This window comes from Rhea pennata, chromosome 11 (assembly GCF_028389875.1).
Source record: "Rhea pennata isolate bPtePen1 chromosome 11, bPtePen1.pri, whole genome shotgun sequence".
Taxonomy (NCBI): domain Eukaryota; kingdom Metazoa; phylum Chordata; class Aves; order Rheiformes; family Rheidae; genus Rhea; species Rhea pennata.
Window position 1 is genome coordinate 12819777 of NC_084673.1, and position 21438 is coordinate 12841214.

Sequence of the window (21438 nt, forward strand, 5' to 3'; positions counted from 1 at the left end):
ACATGGGTTACTGCTAAGGATCTGGGAACAGATAAGTGACTTTGCTATGCTTTTGTTCCTCACTAAGCATGGTTCTTTATTCATCTTTCTTTATATCCGTCCTCTGTCTTGATGGAGAAATGACAGTTTGCTTTGAGAAGCTAAAATGAAGATAAAGGTTTCTAAGTGAGTTGCTTTCTATTAATTTAGCACAATTCATTAGCTAAGAGGAAGGGAAAGAGATATAAAGCAGATGTTGATATTTGGAAATCCAGGTGCCACTAAGAAGTGGGTTTGTATGAAGAAGAATTGTTAGGAGTACACTTCCATTTCCTCTGAGCAGCTCTTAGCTGTATCACAAGTTGTAAGACTCTCTTGTGTATGTTGTTTTCTTTTTTTAACAGATTTCTCTGCCTTTTCTGGTACTTTGTCACAAATTTGTTAGGTTTTTGCTCTTAATCTTAATTCATTCTCTCTAAGTAGTACTTACCTGAAGCCCCAGGCAGAGCAGCTTTATGAAGGCGTAAGTCATATCTACTTTGAGACCAACCTTTACATTTTAGAACCACCTGCTTTGTGGTGTTATGGAAACAGCGAGTTGGTTTGAGCCTGTATTCACAGATCCCTGAGGGGAACTCTCCTTAAATGAAGCAATACAAAACAATTTTGAAATTAATTTGTCAAGCCAGCTTTTATTAGTTAAAAATTCCCTTTGTAGAGCTATGGATGTACGTTGTCAAATGCAAGGCTGCTCTCGTGGGACTAATTTCACCTAAATTCAGTTGTCTAAAGTGTTAACGTGCTCTCTGTCAAGACTGTTTATTCTCAGTGGAGAGGTAGGCATTTCTGTCGTGTGTGACCTCATTTGGAGGTGGATGTTTAAAAAGGCCAGCTGACTCAGGCAGCAGTGATGCCTGTTTCTTTGTTGATTGTGGAGTCTAGATTCTTAGGTCAGGTGTAGATATTTTGCAGAGCTGAGTAAGGAAAAACCCACTGTCCATGTCAGCAGGAGTAATAGGATGAGATGATCTGGATTGCTAGGACATCTTTGTTTTGTACTCGTCTGTGCTGGTATTTGGATGTTGAACTTATTTACTTACAGACCTTTGCATGATGGAAAGTAGGCAAATTCCCAAGAACAGGTTTTTGAAAATAAAAGATACTAGTAAGTCTTCAGTGTAGTACCTCTGCAGAGTAAATAAAGATACTTTGTTATCCTACAAGGATGCAGAGACGCAGTGTTAACACAGGCAGCACGGAGCCATTGCAGACACACAAGCCATACGCTCTGGTAAAATGCAGATTTAGGCTCTTTTGACTAGAATGATTTCAGTCATTTACTTTTGGGTGTAGTGTGGACATGCAGCCTAATTACGAGCCATTAAAAGTATCACAGATAATCTACAACAGAGTTTCAGTGTCTAGATAATTTGCTGTTGAGGCTGCAGCTCCATGGTAGGAGGAGAAGGTGTTGCCTTATCTAGTCCCTTTAATGATAGATAACCTGAGCTGGGTACACCTGCCAGTGTTTATAACAGGTAGAACTCAAGAATAGTACTCATTAGCTTGTTACAGTGCATTTATATCTTTGGAGGAAATGTTTCAATTAATCACTTCAATAAACAACATAAGGTGTTACAAACACTAAAATAATTCAAACCTGAAAGCTGTCCACAGCAAATGGCAGGATGCTTTCTGTCCTGATCTCAGGAGGTGAATAATCTGTGGTTGCCTAATGGGATGTAGTGTAAACTGGATCATGCTGGTAGATTTAAGAGCAATACACATTTCACAACTGGTCAGGATGAAGGGGAATTGGGGAATTTATCTTATGGCTAGCTATAAGGGCATACATAAAACAGTATGAGTCACGTAAAAATTACAAACTGATAGTGGAAGGAGATATCCAATTCCATAAAACTCTACTCTGACTGAGTCCAATCTCTTCCCTCTTTTTTTCACTTTTAATGATGGAGACTATGTTTTGGAACATTACTTCTCCCATTTCTAGAAGATGAATTGTCACTCAGATAAGTGTTATGATTAGAAAACTAAAAGCGTGTATTGCGGTATAAAAGGTAGCTGATGCTGACTATTTAGACAATGAGCTACAGCTCACTGAAGCAGAATTCAAATGACTCAGCACCAGTGAGAAGGTAGGATGACTTCTTCTGAGCACCTACAAAGCAATGGCAAGAGAATTGACAGCAGACACAATCGGACAGCTGATGGAAATGGTGAAGCAGAAAGGGAGCCCTATCTGCCTTGTCAGACCATCAGTTCTGTCACCTGGTCTCAGACTCAGTGATCTGGGGAACAGCAGATGCATGAGTAGGGCTTGTCAGGCAATCACTTGATTTAACCTGGATTCCTGGCCACCACAGGTGGGGGGGAAGTTCAGGTTAAATCATCAAGTAGGTATACAAAACAGTAACAGCAGTGCGCAGGGAGACATAGATGAAAAGAGTACCCATCAACTCTGGACAGCAATGGAGGTGGAAATAAAGACAGCTGTGAAGCAGTGTTGTGCACCTGGTACACCCAAAGATGCAGGGCTGGTGCCAGGGCCAGAATGAGTCTCAGCCTTCAGTTGATTTGATGCAGAAATGGTATGTGGGACTCCCACAAGGAGCAATGATGGAAACTAGAAATTGGAGATCTATTTAAAAGCACTGCATTCTAAAGACTGGAATGTCTTTGTCCAAAGTCAAACCACGTCAAGGGTTATGTAATTCCAGTATGCTCTGTAACAATAATTTTGGATCCCTCCCCACTCGACAAGAAATGCAGCATTTTCATTAGCTGCAGTTTACACCATTGAAAGGGGCTTTAAGCATCAAAGTTTTGCACAAGGGAAGAGTATGGAGAAGCAATCAGTGACCTCATTATGCATGTTACTTAGCTAGGGGCTGCACTGTTTTTGTTATCTGTTCATGTAATATGCAGCCAGTTAAATTTCATAAGCAAGAATTCCTCGCTATTGCTAGCAGCACAGGTAACAAAGCTTTACTTTAAGTCATTTTTGGGGAGGATTTTCAGTAACCTAGCCTATGAATTGTTTTCTGATTTAGGTACGTTTTTGCCTCTAGCCAGATACGTACATTTCTGAGGGAAAAGTGAGATGTTTTTCATATGTTTGTAGGGGAGAAACAGCACTGAGTGTCAATATTCTGAGGTATTCATTTGTATTTCCTACAGAGTACAAAATATATATTTAAATGTACACAGAATGGAATATGCAAATTCTAATCAAGAATGTAAATTCCAGATAAATATTCAAGTCAAATGATGTCTGAATTTTAAATGACTTTCCTATTTATGAGAATATAATATTGAATTTAAAGTAGTAAAACTGAACAGAACAATTTTTGTTTTAATAAACAAAGGAAAATTGTCAACAGTTATGCAAATAAAAGACAAGGGAAGATGACAGTTGTGTGTATGTATTTGTGCATATTATATACACTGAACTGTTTTGGAAATATTGGCCGTGAATTTGGGGGGAGGAGGGGAGAATGGTGTCATGATGCCAATGCAGGTCAGATAAGACTCCTAATAGATTTGTGATATTGAAAGCCCAGCAGAGGATAATGGTGTAATGACTTTTTTTCTTCTGAATTTATTCCATCTCTGAAATTTTGTTTTCAGGGCACTGAAACAGTGAACGTAGGAGAAGAACTGGTAAGATTATAATTAACTTTTCTTTCCTGAAGTATTTCGAGCAAAAAAATATATTTATTATTAACATCCTTTCAATATTTTTAAGTGGTGCTAGAATTAATTTTTGATCTCATGGTAGTACAAAAAACTCAAACTATGACAACCTTTGACGAGTGTAAATGAGAAAAACTTGACAGATCTGTATGTAACCTTTCTTTAATAAAGGGTCTTTTTGCTTCATATGGTAATATTGTTAAAATACTAGAAATGTAACCTTTTTTCAATATTCTCCTCATGCAGTTTATGGTCTTCAGAGTAGAATAAATATGATTGCTGCAATGAAGAGAACTGAACTGGCTGTTCAGTCCTCCTTTTCCAGGCTCAATATGAAATGCTAACCACTCAAACTTTCAAAGGTATTTTTATGTTCCACATGTGTTCCGCTCAGTTTCTTGAGTGAATTTATGGATTTCAAAATGATTTACGTGGGTCTTAAGGCTGATCAATACCACATACAGTCTGAAAAGATGAGGGAAAGTTATTTTTAAAAACTGCATTTTTATTGCTACATCTATTAGAATAAATGGGCATATTTTCCCAACAACTTGGAAAAGCTGAAAATTGTTCAACTGACACAATGCTAATGAAAGTTACCTTTAAGAAACAAATTGCATTGATATATTTTGAAAATATCCTTAAAGATGAACTGAGTTATGTTTTGTTTTCTTTAGTTATCCAAAGGTCAATTTTAATGTGAGTTAATGTTATGTGTTTTGAGACAGCTCTTAGCTATTTCTGTATAAAAGAATAAATTTGTACATGCAAGAAATACACAGATAACTTTAATAAACTTGCACTGAATTGGCTCTTATTCTTTAAATAGTCCAGTGACATCAGTGGAGCCTTTGATAGAAGGATGCTCCTTGACATTTGTGTCAATTTGACTCATTCTGTGTCTCTTAAATTCAATATGGGAGTTGATTTTTAACAGTGTTCAACTGGGAATGGCTGTGTCCTCTTTGCAGCAGCCCTGTAAAACTTGCGGCAGCAGGATCGTTCTGCTGTTGCAGAAGGGATCTGTGCCTGATGATTTATTTTTAAGCTCTGATTAAACAAATCAATGAAATGTAAAATTCTTAAAACATGTTCAGTCCCATGGAGAGAGGGAAATGATGCTTCTGTCCTCACTGTGTGACTGTATTATCTTCTGATAATTGGCTTTTTGGCTAGGTAATAAAATATGTTTTTTTCTGCTCTATGCACACTCTGACTTTCTGAAAGGAAGTCTAACAGCAGTGCAGAATATAAAATGCAGTGGAAACAAAATGTGAAAGACAGTCCAGCAACAAATATTGTAGTGTGATAGCAAGAACAGTTTAGAGGAAGTAAAATGGAAAGAATATACAGTCAATCTGTATGCTATATGTATTAATGTCATGTAATTTTCTGTTTTTAGGATCTGCCCGTTGGTATATTCAAGTATAAAATCTGGTGCGTTATTTGGCAATGGGATGTTGAGCATAGTCTTTGCTATTCAAAAGCTTATCTTTGTTATGCGTCTGTACTGTCCTTAGGAAGATGTACACAGCATGGATGAATTAAAAGCAGATATTTAGGTGCTTTGAAAACATACTTTAAACATGTTCTAACCTTTAGCCAGAAAGTCTTAAGACTTGGAAGAGGTATTTTTAATATTCAGATCTAACTTGCTCACTTTGCAAGATTAAGAAAAAAATGACTAAAACTGTTTGACAAAATACTGCAGAAACAATATGGAATGTAACTGGCATGTATGTTTTATGTCACATTTCTTTTAGTATTCTGTTTCATAAACAGAGGACCTGAACTCATTTCAGAGACACATTTTAAGCTCTTAGTCAAACGTTTCTTAAAATAATCTGTTTGGGAGACAAGTCAGGACTGACTGTGGGTGTTTGCTCCAGATGCCTTGTGTGATTTGCAGCAGGAGGACATCGTGGATCTGAAGTTGAGTGAAATCACTGGCTGTCTCTTCCCTCTGTCATGCATGTTAAACCTTAAATCAGCATGCTTTTTTTTTTTTTTTTTAAAGTGTAAGTGACTCCAGGATATGTATTAGGTTTCGGTGTGCCTGGCACTCCTATTTGAGCATGCTGGGTTTCCTTTCTGATGGTGTCTGGGCTGTCTTCCGACAACGGATAAGCGGAGCAGAAGGGAGAGGTTTGTGGTTCTGGGTCGATACCCACGATACTTTAGAGTGCACAGACTACACCTTACAGCGTTCCTGCACCCTGTAGTTGCGTAGGAAAGTATTTACCTCAGTGCAACTTAACTGAAATCAAGAGATCTTAGTTTTTTCCCTTTCTAAAATAAAGTGGCAGTGCCAGTGCTTGCAATGGTTGCTTGAATGGACAGTCAAGGGAGGTTTTTAACTTAATCAGATAATGCCTTGTATAGCAAGGTCTACTTTTTACTTCATTTATACATAATGGACATAAGCAGCTGCTTTGTATTTTTCATCCATGTCTTAAACTAACAAGACAACCAAGTTTTACCCAAAGAAATGATCAGCCTCCTTAGAGGTTTAAAAAACAGACAAACAAACAAAAAATAACACCCCCCCCAAAAAAACCACAAACAAACAAAAAAACCCAAACAAACAACCCCCCCCCCCCCCCCCAAAACAAACAGAAAAAAAAAACCACCCATACTCTCCTACCCTCAAGGATAATGTCAAAATTTGTCAGGAAGACTCAGGTGAATACACACACAAAATAGAAGTGTTTCTAGGAAATGGAAAACAGTTGACAAAATGTTAGGGTTTGTTATGGTTCTGTAACATTTCTTTTCATGCTCAGTTTTCTACAGTCAACAGATTTCATGAGAATCTCAGGTTTTATTTTCAGTGAAATTGTTTCTGACCATTGTTTTTGGAGAAAGCTTTGAAAGTATGGATTAAGGACACCCAATGAGCTCACAAAAGCAGGAAAAAAGTGGAAGAATTAGGATTCTTGCAGGGCATTGAATTAGATTTTTAATATATTTGTCCTTAGTGTGAAATGTGCTGAAAACACTTAAGCACATTGGGAATAAACTATAAGGGGATTTTGAAGCTGCAACAGCTGGTGGACACCTTTGTTGGCATTTCTGGTTTGCCTGGGAAAGCATCACCTTTCCAAAAGCAACAGAGGTCTTGCATGTGATACAAGAACACACCTATGCTTTAAAGTTATGGTGTATGCATGCACACTTCTGAGTTGGTGAACCTACCATATAGATCTGGTGGATAACCAGTGCTAATCTTTTCCCATGTGAAAAGTGTAACCTTGACAAAATGACCTGCATTATAGGTTTAATTGCCCTGAAGTTTATAATTAAGTTTTAGCAGCCCAACTTTGGCCTTATGTTGATTGGATTGTTTGGTTTACAGCTTTTAGGACTCGAAGGGACAGCTGTGATCCTTGTCATATGTGTGTTTTGGCAGTCTTTATGGAGAGTTGTGCTTCCTCGTATGAGGATGTAAGGATTTATCTCAACAGAAACCAGTAGACCTGAACTAGCTGTAATATTAATGAATGGAAACACCTGATGTGTTGTTTGTCTTTGCAATTTGTTATACTTTAGCTGTGTGTGAGCTTTTCATAAATCCACATTGGAACTACTTTATATCATTAATAAATCACTTCTCAACTGTATGTTTGCCAACTAGTTACTGCAAAATAAACATGTAGCACAAAGCATCTGAATAGCTTGAGATGTGCTTTCAAATGAGGAATGTGTTAACTGTAAACACCAAATTCTATGCAAACCTCAAGCATTTCATTCATGGAATTTAAGAGTTATTTGGTAGGAAATAACATCTTCTAGCATGATATTTCAGGAAAAAGAGGGGGAGGGGAGATTCAACAGTCTCTGTTTTACAGTTATGCACTTGGATCTCTAAAACTGGGATCAAGTGCCTATACTCCTAAGCAATTCTTCCACAGCAGAGAAAATAGGCTTGAAATTTTCAAGATCAGCACAGTTATTCAAGAGTTGTTATAATGCTTGACTAGTGAAAGCTTTATCACAAGGCATATAATAGATTTTTTTTCCAGTGTTTGCAAACTGAATAATCACATTGAAACAGCTTAGGAGTATTTTTAATGACTGAGGAATGTTGTTCCTTGTGGATGAGAGCTGGAAAGTTGCACAATGTAATTTTAAAGGAAGTCTAATTTCTTGCAGCATTAAAGATACTTGAATTCAATCAGTCCTCGTTGTGGTGTGATTCACCCCCCATACACACACACTGGATAGACTGGATAGCTTTTTATAAATGGAAAGTAATGTCATGGCAAGAGTGTCAGAGTAAGTGGAATAATATTTCTGTTGGTTAAATGTACTCCAATAATCATTTGAGATAAATTATTTTAAGGGAAATCAATTCTCTTACAAACCTTAGTATCTGTTTCAAGCCTGGAAAGTGACTCAGCCACTGCTGACTACCCCATACATCTTCCTTTCCATTTTTCCTCCTAGTCTGAACTCTTTTCCCATATGATTTGTCTATGAATGAGAGAGATATTCCTCTCTAAGAAGCTGTAAGGATTTAAAAGCTTTTGGTGATATCTGCTGGTGAAACAGAAGCACTTGATGTAAGAGCCTTTAAATGCAATAATTCCCGTCCTAATATCTCTGTTCTGTCCTGTAGTTTGCTAGAGATGTCTTGCTCATGATTTGGATTATGATTTTCACCTGGATTATTTTATTATAATCCAGGGAGATTACTAGCACAAATAAATTTAATGGAATTTTGCTGATTTCACAGTGTGAATCCTCTAAATCCCTGAGCTCTTCAGTGTTCTAGTCTAAATACTCCTCACTGCATTATATGTCAGTAGGACTTGTGTGCCAAGTCTTAATGAGGAGGTACATTGTCCATCTTCTCATGTCTTGGATTGTCTAATCCATTAAATAGTTGCCTTTCATCACATTTCCATGCAAGTTAAGAACTTCCAGTGATATTTTGAATTAAATAGTTATTGAACACTTTTTCAGAAGAGCTTGGTGGTGTAGAGGGAACACAGCTTAAAGCCTAAGGTATGTTAAAGCTATTGGTTGCAGTTCATAGGGCTAGTACAGGTGATGAGCATGAGCAGAGAGTTTATGTATGAACATCTAGTAGGCCTAGATTGACAAAAGATTTCTACACCTAATTGTGATGCATGTGTGTATAAATCAACATTGTAACTTGTGCTCCTCTGTACCTAAATACTAAATGTGCCTGTGCTCATGCTTGTAACCTTTTGAGGTTGCTCAGTGATCTTGGAAGTTCCTAGGTCTTGAGGCTGCTGAGTGGCTGAATGCTCCATTGCATATAAATCATAAATTCAGCAATCATGGGATTCTTTATGCAGCAAAACTTGATCTGGCATTTTAGGGATTGCATTAATGCCTGGAGCTCTATGCTCTGCAGAGGAGCACCTACAGTGGAGACTTAGTGTGAAGTGTGTTTTTTTTGTTACAAATTTACCTTGTGGCTCTACCTGGAGTCACATGGGACGCACAAGCACAGTGCTGGTGCTTTCCTGACTATTTCACTGGTAGTGAAATCAAACTGATTTCACTGATGCATCCTAGGGTGCCATCCAGACTGCCCCCATTGACAAGGCAGGGTCCCCCAGCAGTTAGTGCTCCAGCTTTTCAGTGGGCTTTTTTAAAAGAAACCAAAACCCCAGTACGTCTGCTTAGACACCCAGTAGTTCCAGGAGAGTTCAGAACCTTGAATGCAGAGCTGTGACAAGTGCTTCTCTGTAGCACAGCTTAGGGTACTTTCTTTAAAACAGGCCCTTGTCTCCTTTATTCTCCTAGCCAGCAGCTAGGAATAGAGAGTTAGATGTCGCCTGCATTTTACAGACAGCATGGATAAAGTCTACAAGTGCCTGAAAAGCAAGGTCTCACAGCTTCCAGCCATTTTATGAGCTTAGTCTGCTTCCAGCCATTTTATGAGCTTAGTCTGCTTCCAGCCATTTTATGAGCTTAGTCTCAAGAATTTAGCTTATTCTATTCAAGTCAGCCCCAACTTGTACACTCTCATGCATACAATAGTAATTATATTGCTCTAAGAGTGTGTTGCAATGACATTATCCTTTGTCACAGGATACTAGTGGCTGTTGTTATGGAAAATTTATATTAGCAATATTGTGAATTTGCATGTCTACTGGTTTCTTAGTGAACTGCAAAAAACAATGCCATGGTACCTTGTACACTGTTTAACAGAGAACATAATGTTTGTAGAGAGTTGCATCACATCAGAGTGCAGTATCCCCATGGAACAAAACCATGAGTGTATCTCTTGCCTGTTTGTCACTCATTAATGTTATAGGTGAATGCATTTATATCAGCTAAGGCTGCAGTAAAAATATAAAATGTTAATACCTTTCAAAATATGATTCAGTTATATGTGCATTGATGATAACTTTGTCACCGTCTTTCGGAAGGCACCAAAATACTGTGTTTAGATATGTGACATGCTCGTTTAGCTCTTGAGGTGTATAAGCTGTGGCCCAGATTTAGTTGCTCAGACCTATTAAGGAGTGGGTGTTTTGGGTCTTAAAGAAGCTGTGTTGTCCTTTGCTTAAAGGAAATAGACTTTCCAAAGTAAGGGCCTACTGCTATTAAAATCAGTGGAAGGCTCTAGCAGACCGGAATGTAAACTAGGTAGGGTCATAGCAAGAGCTGATGGTGTCTGAGAACACAGCTTCTAAAGGAGAGACACACTTTTTCACATTTAAACTTGCAAATGTTGCTAGGGAGAAGGTTTTGAATACCTTATTTTTGAGGTAAGGTGATGAGAATGGCCTTTGAAGAAAGATGAGAATGTGAATGAAAGGCAGAGGAGAGGAGGATGCAAAATTGTACATAAAGGGGCTATAAACCCAGTCCTGAGAAATCAAAATCACTCAATGCACAGGCTGCTATGTGAAATTGGAGAGAATGGTGTCTGTATAGTTCTTATAGCCTCGGTTGATTAGGTGTAGAAAAAGGAAGTAGGCATTAAGTCTCTGGGTTGTGTACTGGCACGTATGCATATAATGTTTTTGGCTGACAGATGCATTTACTCCATGAGAAACTAAGGAGGAACAGATGAAACAAAGTCATTTACAAGTGAGGAAAATGCCAGGTAGTCCCTTTGTATGAGTGAACCCCAAATCTCCATGAATCTCATCTTTGAAGATGGGTTGTAATTTGGGGAACCAGTAAAGAGAGAAAGCAATGAGGTGGTTAAATGTAGGCTGCAAGGGCACTGTGCTTCTGTGCCAAGCAACTGTGAAATGGATGCTGAGTTCACTGCTGCGTTTAGGGCTGTAACGTGCTCCTTGCTGGTCCGCAAAGAGCAAACTCTTTCGTGCTCTGAGTGTCCATCAGATAGAAATGAGTATCTCTACTGCAAGGAACAGATGTTGAGATTGAGACAAACCTGGAATTGTCATGATATCCTAAACTCCATCAAAATCTATGGAATTTTGGAGTCAAGTGGAGAAAGACAGAAGACCTCTTTAAGGATGAAAATTGCTAAAAGTTCTAAAACTGCATAAATGGAAATCAAGTACAAGTACTGTAGTGGTAATAAAGGAGGAGGACTTGGAGAGGAAGATAACTATTAGGATATTATACTGTGAACTGTAATACCAGTAAGTATTGGGAAGAAAGTGTTATCCAGTTTTCTTTTTGTAAATTGGGAGTAGTCAGTTATAACTTATTGCCTTGGTGTTGTGGACTACCTAAAATTTATAAAGCATCAGGCACTGATATGTTATTTTAAAACAGAGCTTTAGTATTACCCTTCATGGTTAATATTATTTTTGTATTTGTTGTGATTATGTGCTAGAATTTTTTGACAGAAAAGGTTGATGCAATTAGACTGAAGTAATTTAGAAAAATATGCAAAAAGAAGTACTAAAGAAGAGGTACAATAGTTAATTAAAACAAATGTGAGACAAAGCCATCGATGTGTTTTGAGGGGCTAACAATAAATATGGTTCTCAAAACTCACTATTTACTTGTTCTCATTTAAATCCCTAACTTTATAAATTTGCCTTAAAACATAATGAGATTTTAAATAAAACAATAAATGTTTATTACTTTTTATTTCTCTTCTAGATTTTGAGGCTTTAGGTACAATTAGATGTTGAGACACATTTATTAAAAAGACTAGAAAATAATCTTTCTTAGGCTTATGAATTCAGGAACGAGGGAAAGGACCGCATGGCTTAAAACCTATCACTAGTTAACATAATCTTAAGATCTGCTGAAATTGAGCTGTTTCTTAGCTTTGATTTGTGGTTTTTGTGATTTGCATAATATATATTTACTTTTCATATAGAAAGTTTGTTTAATGCTTTCTCAGAATTGTGCTCCTTTAAGAGATCTCTTAGTGGTCATTCAAAAATAAGCTAGCCAGAAACCACTAGTCTTCTAAAAATAGGTCATTTTAGTTAGAAATGAGACCTGGTTTTGAATATTGCTCTCTATCTGAAGCTGTAGATGTGACACAAGGTGATTCTGTGAGCTGTCATGTTGTCTTATTGCTCTGCGGAGTTTGTAGTGAGGTAACTTCAGTGAAAGATTCTACTCTTTCAGTGAAATCGAGAACTATTGTCTATTACAAAGAGTCGCTGTCAAAGTTTGCTGAAATCTTCTGGATAGGGTACGAGGCATTCCCTCAGGTCACGATGAGTTGCCCAGTTGGCTCATTCCTTTGCTGTTTGTGTCCTTGTTAATTTTCATTTGGTTTAGAGAAATCTGCAGGCTGGTTGGTGGCACAGGAGAAAGCAGTAGGGTTTGGGTGCACTAGTCAGCTAAAACGTCAAGTGAAAGAGACCTGATGTTGTTTGAGTCCAGAAGAAATCATCTGTAAAGCTTTAAACAGCATTTTAAAAGATGAAACTGTTAAGTGTGCTGGTTTATGAAAGTAAAGTGATTTTTGGGTACCATGCCTTAGTGTTGGATGCTTGTTTGGTAGTGTTTAGGCTGTGCTGTCACATTATAAGGCAAACAAGTACTGACATATATCTGGAGAAATATTTGAAGATATGCTGCTTTATCACAGGTTATGTTCTATCTCAAAGAATGCCAGATCAGCTTGGAGTTCATTTATTCATTTGAAAATCTAATCTTCTGCAAGTGTTCTGCCTCTTCAAGGAGGATGCTTTGGTTTTTAGTAAATATTTATCAGTATCAACATTTTCTAAAAATTGCCTCTTTATCTTTATTGTTTAAAGATAATGTATTTATTCAGCTAGGGGGGAGGGATATGGGGAACTGATTGTTTTCTTATTTATCCCAAGACTCAAACAGAGGGTTTTTTATAATGTATTTCTAGCCATCCTTGGTAACAAGAGAACTTTTGGCCTCTTAAAAATTATATTTGGATGTGCAATTGAACCTGATGTAGCTACACTGCCCTCCCAGAGTTTGCAGAACAGTCCTTTAGCCTGATGGTGCACATCTATATAATATAGCCATTAAACATGGATTATCTTTTGAAGGAGAGGCAAAGATTAATGACTCAAACTAAAATGACAAATGAGATCTGTGTGGTGAGGTGCAGCCTCACAACCATGTAGGAAATAGCACTAGAGAAAGCAGAAATATTAAAGTGAGATTAATAGAGCCACATGCTTAACTACAGGATAGATACCTACATTTTTTTTTATGGTGAGAGGGAGGCAAAAAATGCTTGTCTTGCACATATTAAACAGGCATATAATGACTTTTTAGAATAGTCTATCTGGCAATCACATTCTTATTTTACAGTAAGCCTACCTGCAACTTTGACCAAAAAAAAAAAAAAAAAAAAGTCTTGCTGGGAAGAGAAGAGAATCTGCAAAAATTTCTGTAGAGCATTCCTGAGAATTCTTGGAAGTGATTGTAGGTAGAAATAGTTGCTGAAGGAGACACATGGAAGGAACTTCTCCTCAGTCACATTGGTAACAACTTGTTGGCTTTTGTTTTGCCTTTCATGATAGAGTATGTTTGGTCAACTTCCTAGGATCATCTGATCATTTTGTGCAACAGATTTCTGTCCCAGTGGGTAATGTGGATAGGGTGGTCCCATCTCTGTGGCTCCAGGAGCTTGAACCTGCCTGGGGGCTCTGCCCAGCAACCCTGCTGCCCAAGAGCAGCAGCAGCTGCCCCCAGGCCTGTCATGTCAGGCTGATATGATATTTGAAGATGAGGAAGGGCAGCAGCTTCGTCGCAGAGGTAACGTGTTGGGTTTCAGACATCAGGCGAGAGGTGCTGGGAGAGGCTTTGCCTTTGTGCTGGCTCAGCTGCCTGAGCTGTCGTTTGAAGAAGTGGCAGACTTCTGTTGGTGTGCTGCTGGGAACGCTGGCTGCACATGATGCAAAGCGACAGCTGCTCCAGAAGGGGTTAGTGTCTGACATGCACACAAAAGCAGGAATTTAGACTCTTGTATTGGCATTCGTAAGGAAGTTCCTCTGAAGATCTGTGCTATTTCTCCCTTGCTACGAGCAATGCGTTAGTACTAGTCCTCTTTATATCCTACCACTACGGAAGATGCTCTGTCTTAAGTGTGATTCTGTGCTCTGCTCACTTTTTTTTTTTTTTTTTTTTTTTTAAAGAAGAATAACAGGATGATAAAACAGTTTTTATCTGTAACTGTTTATCTATAAGTGATCTTTCTAGTAGGCCTGTTTTGAAATGAAAAAAGCTTCATTTCCAGACTGGTTGAAAACTAGACTAATATAGTACCTACTCCTAGTGTAGATAAAAATTCAGCTGCTTTTAATCCTTGGATAAATCGGGCTGTAGATAGGGATTTTGTGCTTCTCTGCCATTGGAAGAGATTACTGTGATCAGAGCTACTTGTCACCACCCTCCTGCAGGTATTTGCTAAAAGAGCTACTCGCATGAACACGCTCCAAAATTCCCTTTAAATGGGTTAGTTTAAACAATTGAAACTGCTAGTTTGATTTAGCTCATTAGTTTCTTAACTGAATTAGATGAATTAGGGTGCATTTGCACAAGCAGTTTCTGCCAGCAGATTAGTCGAACAGCGGCGTTTCTACTGAAAATCCTGCCAAGCAGATGGATATTACAGTGTCTTCCACTGAATTAGCAAGATATAGAAGAGGATATCTGTCTGTAACCTCTGCTTCACTCATGCTGGAGTTTTGACATTTAAAAAAAATACTTTTTTGTTAAAATGGGAGGCATGTGAATGAACAATTCCTGAAGTTTCTTTGAGCTGTGTTACCTACAGTGGATCCAATTCGGAGATGGTGTGTAACAGGCATGTCATGACTGGGATGATTCTAAGGAAGTGCAGAAAGGTGACTTTAAAAATACATTAGGTCTAACTAAGTCTGTAGTTGATGTTGCAATAACCAGCAGGTACCAATTAAAAAAATTCAACTTGTTTTACACTTGTTTTTACTTCTGAGGCAAGATTATCAAGCCAATAGGACATCAACCAACCGAGATCACTCTTTCCTATTAAATATGCAGTTTGATGACTGCAGATTGAATATGTCTGATTGCAGAACAGTCTATATGCTACAGAGTGATTCAGTGACTAATTACTACTAGTTCCTTTCTTGCTAATTGTTCCATGCTCATTTTCTAAATGTATTCCTAGAATCAAAGTAATTGACTTCCAGTATATATCATTTGGTTTAGTTCATTGTGGGTAGCAGGTACATCATGAGAAAAGCTGGATTAGATGGCTGTCTGCCTAGCATCTCTGAGGCTTCCTGTAGATTTACAGTGGAATTGAAGTGCATTCCACGTTGTTCATGTTTTAATGGCCATTCAGCTTTAAATGACGCTGAGCTGAAGACTTTCTTTCAAAGGTGGAAGAATATTGTTCTTCCCTACTGCTTCCTGCATCTGTGAGGCAGCGAGCATCTGAGTGACTTTGGAAATACTGTGTTTCTGTCCTGCTTGGTATCCCTCCCTCCCCCCTTACCAGGGTGAGGTACTGTACTTCTGTTAGTGCAAACCAGTTTGTTCATTCTGACTGGTTCACTGGAAAAACCTTCCCTGCCTTTCCGCTCCCTATTCCACCCACCTATGTGCGCACACACAACATTACTCAAATATATATTGAAATCTGAAGTAAAATAGCTCTTCATGCTACTGGACCACATCTAAAAGGAAAAATATAAACAGTATCTGGAATTAATCGTGTTTTGCTATTTCAAATGCATTTTCTGCATGACTTTTACAGTGAAATCAAAGGTTGAATTTTTCAGATGCTGAGTCTACTATACCAAGTTAGAGGCAATATAGACATAAGCTTGGTGATGCTATTTTGTCAAAAACAGTTCATTTGCAGCACTCAATTTTAATACATATTATATTGATTAATACCTCTCTTACAGTTTTGGAGACTTCAAGAAGTTTATACTTGTATTAAAATATGTATCCAATATGTATTGGATATTGTAGTAGCAGGGACATCTGTGAGGTATCACTATATGGGGACCAATTATTTGACCCACTTAGGCCTTTTGTTTCTCATGATTTATTTATTTTTATTTTTCTATTTTTTAATTCTAGAAATAAGCATCTCTATTGTTCAGTGTTTACATCAACTACAATTTGAGTAAAGATTAGTTTTCCCTTTCATGTTGAGGTGGAGCTTTCAGATGGTGGTTTTTCTCTCTTTTGTCGAAAGGAGTGAAGTTCAAATACTGTGAACTGAAAGTGGACAAGAATTGTCTTGTGTAACAATAGTTTACACTTTCAAAACAAACTTTCAAAAAAATGTTTGTTTAAAATAGTAGCTAATTGTGACTGAGTAAACTGTCACAGTTGCATGTGGATGTTTTTATGTTGGCTTCTTGAAGGAAAATATTAGGTTGTATTAAAAGCCTGGTGAAAGTATGATGGAGATGAAACTTACTGAAAATAGGCTGATACTCGCAATCTGCAACCAGAAAGTGGCCAAAAAATATTAGTGATTTAGCTTTTCTGAAAGAATGGAGTGGATGTTGCTATAACAGAAGGGCCGTAGAAATGACAGTAACGCTGTGGAGACTGGGTCTGCACCTCAAAGGCCACAGGTGCTTTCGGCTCAAATGCTTCCTCCTTGCACTAGCTCCAGGCCCAGTGTACAGTGATTGCATTATTGCGTGTTTTTTAGAGCCCAGCATATATAAAAGCTGCTGTGATAGCAAAGATAAGCCTCCAGATATTTTTATTTAACTTGTTGGCACAGTGGTAAGTGGTGTGGGATAGAACGGTGGTGGTGGGATGTTTGGAGACTGTGTTGTTTACTGAATCAGTAGGTTTGTTCAGCTGAGGATTGAGACCTATTTTAGGGTTGTGAAAAGATCAGCAGTTCAGTTCCATTAAGGTGTGGGAGTGAGTAAACATTGGAGACAGTAATTGCAGCCTGGTTTTGTCCTCCTGCTGAGGAGAAATGGCAGCGCTGGTGCCAGGGGAGGAGGAGGGCTGGAGGGAATGGAAGGGTGGCAGGAAGACAGATGAGGCAAAAAGGATTGCATTTTTAAAAACGTTTGAGAAACATTGTCATAAGTGGTTAGACAAAGTTTAATGTTAGCTTGTGGTAGAAGGAAAACAGCACGGAACAGTTCAGTGATTGATGACTCACTCAGGATTCAGTTGAGGGGGAAAAAATCATCTTTAAATAAACTGAGTAGCACTTGAGATGCTCTGATACCAAGCTACTTCACATATAAAGGAACTTGAGAAAGCTGTGCAGGGTTCTGGTTTGGGATGCGGCTGCCCTGAAAACTTGGTCGCTGCCGGCAGTTTGTTCCATGGCCAGAGCAGACTGGTCCAAATCATCATGTTCGTATATTCTCATTCCAGAACTTCATATGAAGCCAGAAGGGTGCTTAGCTTTTCTGTTTGAGAGTAGTACATTGGCCATCTGCACTCTCTGCTCCTGCAGATTGAATACAGCTTTTGCCTAATGGTTTCCTCTCTGGAAGAACTTAATAAAATCTGCAATAGATGAAACAGCCACTCACAGTTGCACAGTTTAGCACATACTGTGCTTATCTCGCAAGCAATAGGGTATCTGGGTCTGCTGCAGGATTTGGCTCACTATGACTGCCATCCGTTATTTTTAATACAGAGCTCCTGTGGTCTACAGTGGGATTTCTCTTTATAGGATGATGGTAAAACATGTATAATGCTCTGAAACATCCTTAAAAACACTTACATACCATTTGCATTGTTTTGTATTAAGTGCTCAGTTATGAAAAGTAGAGAGGGCACTGGACCTTCTCCAGTAAAGCACTCAGATATGGACTTAATTTTAAGCACACAAATAGCCTCTGTTCATGCAGTATAGCTTGACACAAATCCAAAAAAAATAAGTACTTGCCCACAGAGTTATGAGGTTGAAACTACAGAAGGCTATTGAAGTCAGTAGGAATGTATTAGTCTACTTAATAGTAAACATATGGGTGAGTGCTGGCTTGGCCCATAGTGGTTGGCATCTTTAGAACAGATTTTCCTGTAGCTCACTAAACCCTCTCTCCTTTTCTCTGAGAGAATGGCTCACTACATGTATGTGGAGGTTCAGCATCCTGTTTTTACACAGCTGTTGCTTTGAGAGCTGGAAAGACAGACTTGATTGCAGCAGCAGTGCCTTTCTAATCATCTAACTACTGTTTTTCTTTTTTTCTATTTTAGCACTTGACTTCAGTCTTAATGCAGAGATGCCTATAACACAAATATTTGCATATTTGATCTGGGCATATTCTGATGTCCAGTGAATAAAGATGACGGTTGAGAAATCTGAGTTCTGTTGTTGGCTTCCTTCTGTTCTTTGATATATGAATTTAAGATGATTCAGTTCTTTAATGGATCAGTGTTACATAGGGTAAAATGAGGATTATGAAACACACCTTTGAGTAGCGTAGTCCTAGTTGCATATCTGTCCTTACTGGTAGGCTCTAATACCTTTGGCCAGTGATGTCGAGCACAGCTGTTTTGTGGGTGAGACTGGAGTGGCTTTGAAAGATTTCACATATTTGAAGCAGGATATTATAAAATATTTGGAGAAATACAGTCTCTATGGCTTGTGGCAGGAAAGAGGGAAGGTAAGGGCGTATCAGGGCATATGTGAACTCTAAAGATCCTAGATGACTTAGAGCAGTTAAATTTTAACAAAATCTAAGTGTATCTGCATGCAGTCGGAAGAAAATCTCTGTAGTAACAGGTAGAGCTGTGAAATCAGTATAGAAAGTGCTTTGAGTAGTTTTTTACTTTCTATATAATGATTTTAAATTAAATTTGGTATCTTGGTCTATTATTTTGTAGTGGTGGTGATCTGTGCTGTACAGACAAGTTCTGAGCTGTGCAGTATTATGTAGAACATAAAAGAAAATGCCAGTTTAAGGATTACAAATTAAGTAGAAAAGGTATACCAAAGGATGGGGGAAAAGAAACTATCTGTAATTTATAGGTGAAGTTAATTTCATAGACTTGTTTGGAGTTACAGAGAAGCCCAATGGTCCTGCTAAGAACTGAACCAAGCCTGAAATCCAACTGTTTTTCAGAATCTTACAGGTTGTGGAACCAGGTCATGATGTATTTCTAGATCCTTCAGAAAGCTACACCAGAATCTTCTGCTATGGGATAGATTTTTTTTTTTTTTTTTTTTTATCTGAAGTAGTAGTGATATTAAAGCTCATTAGAGTTAATCAACAGTTTAGCTTCCTTCACAACTTAATCTCAGAGAGCGTTACCTCCAGGGTGCATACTTTCTAAATCTGTTTCCTGTGTTTTCCTGCTGTGACTTTGAGTTCCCCTTCAAGGTTTATTGTCAGAAAGGCTAAATGATTCCTGCGGTGCAACACTACTAATCCTTGTGTGAGTGCTCTTTCCAGAACCTCTCAGCACAATTTCTATGTGGGTGTTCCAGCTTCAGGAACATGTAACTGAGAAGAGGCAGATGCCCACTCTATTTTGTAACCTGAGCAGCCCTGAAGGAAGGGGGAATCCTTTGCGGAGGAGATTGATCTGTAAGCTTTTGCATAACTGAAAAATGCAAAAAGGCCTTTTTGCAAAGTGTCTGGGTCTGAAGTCTTCTCAGCTCTGCTGAATTCTGTCATGGAGAATGCCTGACTCGGTCCTTGTGGTGGAGCTGGCTGTCAACAGCCTCCCCAAGAAGACAGGTTTATTCTTCCTGCATATTTCGCTTTTTTAAGTTAAAAATAATAGAGTGAGAGGTCTAAGTAGTTAGACCTCACAAATGCTGACCCATATCACATGAATATTTGCATGCAGTTCCATCAGAAGCAGAATTAAATGTAGGACTGAGAGGAGTCTGGAACTGGTCTGACACTTCTAACCTGTTCATATGTGCCCTCACAGGGTGGCTTTCTAGAGTATGGCTGCTAACACGAATAATAGCTAAACTACTTTCTTGGAGAGATGAAATAATCTGGAAGATGTAGCATATGTCTCAACAGGGATCAGTTTTTCACAGACAATGCTTATTAGTCCCACAGTTCATTATGTTCCATATACTCTGTCTCCCTTCATTTATATCAGAAACAGATCACAGAAATAGTTGATGGATAATGAAAGATTCCCACAGCAGCTGCATTTTTTCATGAAGAATTTATTAGCATATACCTTTATTTGAGTCAACCTGGCATGTGCCATGTTTTGACCAGAGTGCAACTGTAAGTCTGTGACATTACATAAACTTGCTTTCATGCTGGCTAACTTGTGTCTGCACTGATCTCAAGATGGAGCTGAGGTTAACTGGATGTCCACTGACATATTTTACTTTAAAGCTGATTTTTATTAAGAAAACTATTTTTTAAAAGTTTAAATTTCTGGAGTATCAAAAGGGCATCCTTTGCCTGTGATCAGTATTAAAGGTCGTTAGAAGTCAGACTTGATGTGAGATCCCCATTTGCCCAGTGCCAGAAGGTCCCATAATCTCTCTTACTGTTAGTAAAATATTTGTGTTGCTACTTCATCAAGCAGTCTAGCAAGTGATTCTATATGATTTTCAGATTGTAACAATGGATCCATTTTATGCAGTACGGTAACTGCCTGTTTGCATGCCCCTCACTATGTAGTAAATGTGGGCAGTTTACCTCTTACTGAAGGCAGGTAAACTAACTTATAAGTGAATATTTTGATTTGAACTAGTTTAAATCTGATTTCAGCTTTCAGGGTCTAGGAGTAACTACCTCTAGTGTTTAAATGCTTTAGAATTTAACTGGTTTGTCCAGGACTTCATCTGTTGGGCCAAAGCTGGATCTCTAGGTATATTTCCTATTTCAATCTGAATAGTAATATTCTTTATCAGCAGCTTTTAACTAGTGGGATAATTTTGCTGTCAGATGTTGTATCTTGTATTTCAGCACAGGAAATGCAAGGTCATGTATCTTACTGCATTGCTTAAGTATTACTTTTTTGTGTAAAAGGGCAATATATGAACTAAACTGAACAGGATTTGTTTTTACAGCTGCAAGAAATAGAAATGAGATCAATCTTGCTGCCTTTTTTTTTTTTTTTGCTCCAAATGATGTATTTATATCTCTGCTTTACTATATACAGTAACTATGTGAACCTCCTTAAATTTTTCTACCTTTTCAATGGTCAAATACATTCTCATATCTTCATGAGCACCAGTCCAGCACCATTTAAACTGGTTTATAACTTCAAACAATGGGATAGTCCAGTGAGGTTGCTCATGAGCTTAATTTTCTGTATAATTAAGATGGATTGGGGTTCTAGTTTGAGTGTCTTGAAAGTGTCCTTTAAAGAGAACTATAACCTGTCTAAGCTAACAGCAAAATAATCAATAATGTT